Source organism: Equus przewalskii, chromosome 19 (assembly GCF_037783145.1).
Source record: "Equus przewalskii isolate Varuska chromosome 19, EquPr2, whole genome shotgun sequence".
Lineage (NCBI taxonomy): Eukaryota > Metazoa > Chordata > Mammalia > Perissodactyla > Equidae > Equus > Equus przewalskii.
In genome coordinates, this window is record NC_091849.1 from 16,824,658 (window position 1) to 16,834,962 (window position 10,305).

General features: G+C 39.4%; 1 pseudogene; it reads right to left on the bottom strand.

Moving 5' to 3' along the window:
• Positions 1-5,474: 5,474 nt before the first annotated feature.
• Positions 5,475-6,488, bottom strand: LOC103559961 (small ribosomal subunit protein uS2 pseudogene; annotated as a pseudogene).
• Positions 6,489-10,305: the final 3,817 nt, after the last annotated feature.

Genomic DNA, 10,305 nt, shown 5'->3' on the forward strand with positions numbered 1-10,305 from the left:
ATCTCCCTGATTAAAGCCCACAGAAGAAAGTCCAAACTCCCTTATAAGGGAAAAAGCCCTTCAAAGCCCTCTCTACTTCTCCAGATTCATGTCTACCTGGTTCATCCCAGAGCATAAACATCAGTTTAGTAATTTTCATGAACTTTGCTCCTGTTGCACCTTCTCCCTGAAATAACCTGCCCTACTTTGTCCTTATGATAAATACTTTGAAGACTCAATTCAGCTCAAAGTCACCTCTTATAAAAAGCCCTTCCCAAGTCACAGCTCTGTCTCCTCGCAGCTGGGACTAACCACTCCCTCCTTTGGGCTCACTCTCTGTTCTGTACTTATTTACATACCATCTCTCCATCTATCCTGTCGCCCCTCGACTACAAACACTGGGCTTCGTTCACCTTTGTACTCCTCGTACCTGGCATAGTATCCAGCACTTAAAATGCTCAGTGGATGAGTAGAGAAATGAATTTGTGACTAGAGAAGGCAGAGAAAGTCCAGAGACTTCCTTGAGGAACTCAGGGAGAACAGAGACAACACTTTTTGATTTGAGCTAGGCCTATCTAGAGACACAGTGTTTGTCAGTGGTTCTTTCAACTTTGGTTGCAAAGTAGAATAGCCTGGGAAGTTTTTAGAAAATATGGGTGGCTGGACCCTAACCAAGACCAGTTGTATCAGAACCTTTAGGGGTGGGGCTCAGACATGGGTGATTTTTTACAGGCTGCTCAGAGACTGTAGCGTGCAGCCAGAACTGAGAACCGCTGGTACATCGTACTCCTGAAATGGCTGCAGCCCGACTATGGGATAATGAGGAGCACACTGCCCAGGCAGCAAATGGCTCCTCATAAAGAGAAGAGCTTTAACATCACTGGTCTCTGACCTGGGCACTGTGTGTAATCAATGAGGAGGAATGCTTTAAAGAATAACACCAGATCGTACCACTTGAATTTTTATGACCCAGCTCTAAGGAAGTTTGTCAAAAGTGAATCTTGTAAAAAGCTATAAACAGTGATGTCAACCTTTCTCCTTCCCAAGGAAAATAGCACACGAGAGAACTTGTAAGCTATTTTGTTCACTGACAAGGAAAAAGAAGGAATGTGAAGAGCTTTGAAATCTCATTTTGTGTTAGGATTCTTTTAGTTGTGAGTAACAGAAACAAAGGAAAAAGGAATTTATTAACTTGAGCAACTCTAAAATTCAAGGAGATGGTTTCAGACATAGCTGGATCCAGGAGAGAAGCATGTCACAAGAGGACTTTTTCTGTTTCTCCATCTCTTGGTTCCACTCTTCTCTATGTTGGTTTCACTTTTAGGCAAGGTTGATCCATGTGGCATCAAAAATGGCCACCAGCAGCTATAGGTTCACACCATCCTTCCACGTAGCTAGCAGTCTGGAGAACCATGAGTATCTCCTTCAGATGGCAAAATCCCAGGGATAACTCTATGTGGCCCAAGTCATATCACTTTCCTATCCCTGAACAATGGCTATGGGGCTGGATACTCTCATGTGCCTACATCTAGGGGCCAGAGGGGTGAAGTCAGTCTCATCTGAACCACATAAATTAAGAATAGAAGGAAGCATAGTTCTCCAAAGAGATGCCGAATAGCAAAAAAATAAGTCTATTTCATGTAGTTCTACTGGCACAGACTTTTGTGATTATTATCCTGTTACAGTTACTATTCTTTGGTTACAATCCAAAGAATCTGACTCTGTCTGATAAGAAAAAAATACTTATTATAAGAATAATGAGTCACCACAGAATCAAAGGGAAAGGTGAACAACTGGGCCTTAAAGTGGTGAGGAACCAGGAACAATCCAAAGATCCAGTAACAGAAACTCATGGACGGTCTTCTTAGACTGATGGACCATTTTCAGTCACCATTCAAGATGCAAGTTTTATTGAGATAAAAATCTGACTGGCCCAAATGCAAGCAGAAGAGGGCAGGTTGGTAGAATTGTGTTTGACAGTCCCACTTCCACAAGAATCAAAAGAATGGGGGAGAGACAGTTTTCCAAGGCATAAGCAGGAGGCTGTTGCTAGAAGGGGGAAAGGATACTGGCAGTAAAAAAACAACAGCTCAGGGGCTGGCCCCGTGGCTGAGTGGTTATGTTCGCGCGCTCCGCTGCAGGCGGCCCAGTGTTTCGTCGGTTCGAGTCCTGGGCGCAGACATGGCACTGCTCGTCAGACCACGCTGAGGCAGCGTCCCACATTCCACAACTAGAGGAACCCACAACGAAGAATACACAACTATGTACCGGGGGGCTTTGGGGAGAAAAAGGAAAAAATAAAATCTTTAAAAAAAAAAAAAAAAAAAAAAAAACAACAGCTCATCAATATAAAGTTTCAGCTACGCAAGATGAATAAGTTTTAGAGGTCGGCCGTACAACACAGTGCTTATAGTTAACAATACTGTATTGTACATTTAAAATTTTGTTAAGAGGGTAGATCTCATGTTATGTATTCTTACCACACACACACACACACACACACACAAACATACATACACACACATATATATATACACACCCAAGAGCGGTTCACTACACACCCAAACACCAGCTGTCCTCCTCTCACTCTGCTCCCAAACCTCAGAGTCTAGAGTAAGTTAGGGTTACATAAAGATAAAGCCAACCTTCTGCAATCTTGTTACATAAAAACCAAAAATATCAAATATGTTTAAAGTAAAATTTGCAGGGCTAGCCCCGTGGAAGAGTGGTTAAGTTTGCGTGCTCTGCTGCAGCGGCCCAGGGTTTCACCAGTTTGGTTCCTGGGTGCGGACATGGCACCACTCATCAGGCCATGCTGAGGCGGCGTCCCACATGCCACAACTAGAAGAACCAACAACTAAAAATATACAACTATGTACCGGGCAGCTTTGGGGAGAAAAAGGAAAAAATAAATAAAATCTTCAAAGTAAAATTTCCTAGTTTGGACCTGAAATCCAAAGCATTGAATAACAATTACAGAAAGAGAAATAAAATGGCCCCCTTGATACTTTATGCATATGAGTCGGCGCTGCCTTTGAATGCAGTATATTATTGAGGTTTGCAAATGCATGTGCAGCACAGAGACCTGGTCACCTTGGATGTGATAGTCTTTTCCAGCATCAATCACTTGGGGAAAAGGAGGACTTGTGGGACTCAGGAAAGGTATCACAAGCTCTGTCTCTTGGTTGATTATCTGGACTTAGAGGAACTCTGTCTACAGCAGTGTACGAAGTGAACTGGAGGTGATCAGGACTGGAGATGGAGACAGGGAGACCAGTGGCATCGCAGGTGATATCATAGCACTCTCCAGTAAAATCGATGACAACCTGCTTTAGAGTAATAGAGAATTCATGGGAGAATTTTAAGATATATGTTTTTTGGATTAAGTAATAAAGTCCCAGGATTCAAATACCCTCTCACTCTTTTCCTTATAACCTAGTTCCTAATCCTCTCAATAGGTAACTGTATTATTTCATATTTGTCCTTCCAGAGGTTTTATCAACACACATAAGGTCAATGCATTATGTATGTTATTTTGTTCCTTTCTTATTCCAGACAAATGACAGCACAATAGATATGCTATTCTGCGCCTTGTTTTTGCAACTGAATACATTTACTTGTTTATTTATTTATTTTTAAACATTGGCACCTAAGTTAACATCTGTTGCCAATGTTTTTTTTTTCTTTTCTTTTTCTCCCCAAAACCTCCCAGTACACAGTTGTATATTCTAGCCGTGGGTCCTTCCGTTTGTGCTATGTGGGATGCCACCTCAGCACAGCCTGATGAGAGGTGCCATATCCACACCCAGGATCTGAACTGGCGAAACCCTGGGCTACTGAAGCAGAGCGTGTGAACTTAACCACTCAACCACGGGGCTGGCCCCTGTTTTTGCAACTTACTCTGGAAATATCAGTACAACTCGTCTGGGAGATAGCATGTAAAGTTTCCTCATGTTTATTATGGCTACATAGCATTATATGGTATAGATGCACCACTACAGACTTCACCAATCCCCTACTGATGGACATCTGGTTTCCAATCAAATAATGCTGCAAACCTGTCCATAAGTCATTTTGTCTGCATGCAAATAACTGTAAGATGTGCTTCTACAAGTGAAAATGCTGAGTCAGAGGACATATATATGCATTTCTAATTATAACTGATATTGTTAAATTGTCCCAGATAGGGATTGTACCAATTTACACCACCAAGAAACTTTAGAGTGCATGAGAATCAACTGGAGGTCTTGTTAAAGCACAGATTGGTGGGGCCCAGGTCCAGAGTCTCTGATTCAGAAGGTCTGACACGGGACCCAAGAATTTACATTTCTAACAAGTTCCCAGGTGATGCAGCTATTGCTTGCTGGTCTAAGATCCAGACTTTGAAAACCATTGCAATAGATCGATTTGGCTTCCAGTGCTCCGTGGAACGGTTCTGTCAGAGTCAGCAATGTCCTCTTCAATTCTGTGTTCTTTTCTCCATCTCCATTTTCCTTGACTCTTCTGCTAGATTTTAAATTTTTCCTTTTTTTTTTTTTTGAATCTTCTATTTCCTATTTGGTTCTAAGTGTTCTTTCCTGCTGTTGTTGTCTTGTTCTTTCACTGACTCTTCTATCCCTTAACTGCTCCAGGCTCCATCTATTAGCCCACAACTTTCACCCATAGAAAACTCACTCCTTCTCAAGACTAGGAGAAAATGTAAAGGCCGAAGCCATCTTTTGATCCTAAGAAGAGAGCTTGCATTGTAGAGACAGAACCCAGATCCTGATGACATTATTTGAACACTCTCTATTCAGCCATACCAGAAATCAGCCATATCTTTCTCTTCTTTTCTACTTTCCTTCCTCTTTGCCATCAGAGTAATATATATAGTTTTAAAAAATCAAACAACTAAAAAATGGCAATACCCTGCCTCACATTCCTCACTCTGACCCCCATCCTGCTCCCTGGAAGAAGCTCACTGTTGTGTAGGGTGTGCACTGCATACCCCTAGCAGGTGTCTTCACAACATAGATGTTATGCTTAATTTCTTGCAGATGGGAGTGTTTTTTGTTTTGACTTTTACAAAATCAGGATATTACAACAACTTTCTGACAGGTTTAAGTGCCTTTTATGAAGGTGACCCTGAGTACTTTCAATTCTTTTAGCTTTTTCATCTGGCATTTTCTTCCATATTTCTAAATAATATATTTACTTCAATTTTTTTTATATATATCAGTTTTAGATGTCATCTATTAACTTCTTAATATAGGAGATCAGCATTTAGCTAACTTATGCCTTCCTCCCACTTTCTCTATATCCCACCCTCTTAAATACATCACAGTTTTCATTAAAATAAAATGATTGATATTATTATGACTCTGTAAATATTATTCAGTGATGAATAAGTAGTAATTATGATTATATTTCATTTCCTTTCTTGGGCTTTGTAAAAAACTTTATTTTCCATCTCTCTATTTCCATTTTCTGTTTAACAGTCTGTGGAAGAACAGCTTCTAAGACAACGCAGTGGTTGATCCTACCCATTTCAATGGCCTGAGCAGTAGAAGCCACAGCCCAGTCTCCAGCGGTGGGCTGAGTGCTCCAGTTTTCAGTAGGGAACTGCTGGATAGGCAGAGGGCACCTGTGTGCCTGCAGGCCAGTCTGTGACCCCAGGTTGAGTAGCAGTAAACTTGGGAGCTGGAGCAGTCCATTCACCCTGAAGTTCCTCCTCCGTCACAGTCTTTTCAGCAGCAGCCTGCTCTTCCTTTTCAATCTCTTCAGGATCTCTGGAGAAATAGAGATCAGGTGTGACCTCCCATGGATGGTCACGGGAGATGGTGCCACCCATGTGCAGAACTTCCTGGGCCAGCATCCAGCACATCAGACCTGTTGAGTGAGCTCCCTTCTTGCTGCATGGGATGGCAATGTCCGTGTAGTGCAGAGGAGCATCTGTGTTACACAGAGCAATGGCAGGCAGGTTAACATAGGATGCTTCTGTGAGAGGCTGCGGTCAGCTCTGAGATCTGTAACCACCAGGAGTCACCGTCCTGGAAAGCTGCCTGGATCTGGTTAGTGAAGGTCCTAGGAGCGAAGAGGCCAGCAATAGGAGTGACCCTGGTGGCAGTAGCACACTTCAGCACAGCTCATTGGCCAGTATTCCTGAAGTATATGACATTGACATTAGCGAGTTTTCAATGCCTACAATGGCAAAAGCTGCCAACAAAAGCTTCTCCCAGGTTCTCTTAAGATTTATGACGTGGATGTCACTTTTCCTCCTGTATATGAACTGTTCCATTTGGAAGTCTAAGTCGATGCCACCTAAAAGGGTTCCTGCTGCAAGGAATTTGAGAACATCCACCTCATTCCTTTGCAGAATATCAAGGGCTCTGGACATTGTGAAAGTTTCTCTTTAAGTTACAACGGGAACTCAGAACAATGCCGTATGAATGCCTTTCTGGGTAGCATGGAAAGACTTGCTTTTTCTGGTTAATGATTGCCTTTTTAAAAAAATTTTGTTTCATTTTCTGTATGCCTATCCAACTATTTTTTTAATTGTCAAATGCTCATCAATATTATTTTCCACAACTCAAACATATTTATAGATTTCACTTTTGTTCTGGAGACTTTTCCTAAATGTCTACTCTTATCTACTGGTAGAGTGATAAACTGGCAAACCAAACTTTTGTTCTTGGGCCCCCAAATGGTAACATATTGAAGGATTTCTCTGGGACCATCCAGGTTCTCAAAAGAATACTCCAATATCTAGCTTAGGAGGCACAGGTTTGGCTGATGGAATTTCAAGAACAGGGTTGGGAAAATGGGGAGATATAGAGTCACTGATAAAAACTTTTACTTAACCCGCTTCCTGTAAGCCCCATGCTTTACTTCCACGTTCCAAAGTACGTTATACCTCCAAGTTCTGAGGCTCTCTTCCTTAAGTCGTGAACTTCTATCTTGCAAAACTACATCCATTTTGTAGGTTTATAATTTTATTCTCTTATTTCATTTCAATGGGTGTTTTGGAAAAGATTTGAGTACATGTGGTCAGTTTACCATGCTTTTTCAGACTATTTTTCTCAAATTCATTTAACCCTCCATTTTTGTCAATTTAACAGCTTGATAGTTTATTATAAGGTGAACATCCTTGTAACTGCTTTGCAAATCCAGATATAGAATTTTGTCAGCCATACTAGAAGCCTCTGTGTGCTCCACCCCAATCACAAATGCCTTCCTCCCTGAAAAGTAATCACTATCCTGACTTTGAAAGTCATCACCTTTTTGTATTTCTTTGTGTATTCCTAGACACTAAAATTTAGTCTTGATCTTTTCTTTAATTTGATGTCTTCAAGTCTCCTTTAATCTAATGGTTCTTCCTATTTCTTTCTTTTTCTTACAGTTTATTTACTTAAGAACTCAGTCGTTTGACTTGTAGGGTTCTCCATAGTCTGGATTTTGCAGATCGCACATTCGTGGTATATTTCAGCATACTTCTTTGTCCTTTGTTTCTTGCAAATGGGCAGTTGGATCTAGAGGCTTGATCAGACTCAGGTATAATCCCTTTGGTAAGACTATACATTATTTGAGTTTGTGTATTCAAACATACGTATTGGGTTTCGGTCCATTCTAATCATTACCCTTATTGGCCTCAAATTGTCCCATCTTTGGCCGGAGGGAGCCTCTTCCAGTTTGCTCCTGAATCCTTTGGGCACGATCCTAGACATCTTTAATAGTTCCTCTGCTCTCTAGTATGACAAGGTATTTTATACTCATTCTATAAATTTCCTGCACCAGAACTAGAATCATCCATTTCTCCAAGAAGCTTCTGTTAGTCATTTTGGTTGCTGAGCTTCATTCTCTAGTAGATTCCTCAGGAAGAACTCAGGTGAATAACATTCTCTAAGTTCTTTCATTTTAATAACAAATTAGTCTATCCTTTTATACTTGAAAGCTAGTTTTGCTAGATACAAAGTCCTCGGTTCTCCTTTTCTTTCTTTGAATATTTTAAATGTTTCACCATTTTTTTCCTCACATAAAGTGTTAATGTTGAAGTCTTATGATAATCCAATTTTTTTCTCTCATAAATTACGTTTTCGGCCTAAATGACCACTTTTCAAAATGCAAAGACTAAGAATTTTACTAGAACATATCTTGTTCATTCTCAATGTTTTCAGGTACACAGTACGCTCTTTCGATATGAGGTTTCAAATATATATATAAATATACATAGGAATATATAAATATATTTGAATATATATAAATAGAAGGTATATATTTCTATTTCAGGAAAAGTTCTCTTGAATTATAATGTGTTGTATTCTGTTAACCGGCTTTGCTTTGCTTTATCAGGGACCCTCTATCCATATGTTGGATCTTCTTTGCCTAGCTTCAATATTTATCATTTCTCTCAAATCATTTCTCTTTCTATATTTCTTTTTGACTTAAAAAAATCTTATTTTCAAATTCTAGTTCTTTTGGGCACTATCTGTTGTGTTTGTTTCTTCTAGTTTAGTATTCTTTTCTGAAATCATTTTTTCTCTTATTTCTAATTCTTTCCCAAGTTCTGTTACTTCAGTTCTGAGTTTTTCTTATTCTGACTTATTTTGCCATTTCATGTCTTACATCATTTTCTTAATCTCTTAATACAGTTTTGATTTGATTTTTTGGGCACTGACACTGTGCAAGTTTTGCATTTGTGGTTTGACTCCACCCTCTTGTATTTTGGGGTTTATGGAGTTATCTGTCATCTAGATTTATTATAAATGCTGTTCTATGCATTTTTGGTTTCACTATCTAGTCTGTTTTTATGTGGGGATTCATGAAGATTCAAAATTCATGCACTGTCACCTATCCAGAATCCATTTGTATTTTTGTCTCATGAATATGTCTCTTTCTACACTCCTGAGACTTCAGTCCTTAGCTGAGTGTGATGGGAAGGAGCTAGGGTTGACCAGGATGTCATTTGTATTGGCAGTGGTGCATTACATCGCATCCTCATTCTTGAGCATGATTTACTTCGTTATAACATTCTAGGTGGTTGATAGTTTCCCCTCAGCACTATATATATCCACTCTCTTTAGCATATATTTTTACTTTTGAAAATTCGGCTTCCAGTCTAAATGTCATTTCTTTGTAGGTAGGTTATGTTTTATCTGCTATTAAGATCATTAAAATTTTCTCTTTGCTTAAATTCATCATGATGCATATATTGTTTTCTCAAAACTTATGCTTCTTCAATTTGAAGAGTCATCTTTCTTTAATTCTAGAAAATTACCAGCCATTAATTCTTCTTCTCTCTTTTGGAATGCCTATTATGTGGACTTTTGCACCCTCTTATATTCTGTAGAACCTCTGAACTTGTTGGTTACATAAAGCAAAAAATTTCATTTTTGCTTAAGCCAGTTAGAATTAGGTTTTTTTATCACTGAAACAAAAACACTCTTACTTTTCTCAAAATCAACATCAGAGAAAAAGAGGTGATTCCGAAAGTTATTATTTGATTATCTGTAACTAGATATCCTTGAAACCTAAACTACTCTTGAAGTTTTTAGTTATGCAAGTCAATAAATTCACATACTTTGTTTTCTCTTGCATCAGTTATAATTGGATTTCTGACAATTACAACCAAGAAGCCCGATTAAAATAAATGTCTACTATGTGGGTGGCACTGTGCCAGGTGCTATATAATCTGTGGTATCCAAAACAAAGTCCACGTCTCCAAAACCACAGTATTTCACACTCATTCCATGCCATCTTCATGCCTTTGTTCCCGCTGCTCCTGCTTCCCTCACCTAAACTTGGGATGCTTGTCTAAGTGTTACAATGTCCTCACAGTTGATTTTAAAACCAACTTTGTAAGGGTAACCTTTCTAGCTACAGGCCACCATGATCTTTCCCTTATTTTGGATTCACATTATACTCATATTGTCGTAAATAGGTCTTCAAGTGAAAGTCCTTCTCTATAGCTTCTTAAGGGGAATATTTACACCTTTTAGCTAAATCATTAACTTCTTAACAGCAAAAGTTACACCTTTTCACTTTTATATCTCCCAAAACAAAGTCAAGAATGATTCTCCATGTCGTTAGGACTAAGTATACCCACAGTACTTGGCCCCTGTAGGTCTTCTGTACGGTACTGCGGATACAAAGACATACTCCTATCACTCAATCAACTTGAGGAAATAAGAAAGTACATTAACATATAAATATGTAAGGTGTTATTTATAGTTCAGAGGAAGGAGAAATCGTGCCTGGGCTAGGGTACTCAGAGAAGGCTGAAAGCCCTGGACAATGAACAGGGCCTTGCCTTAACACAAAATAAAAGGCACCAAAAGTTGAGACAATGGA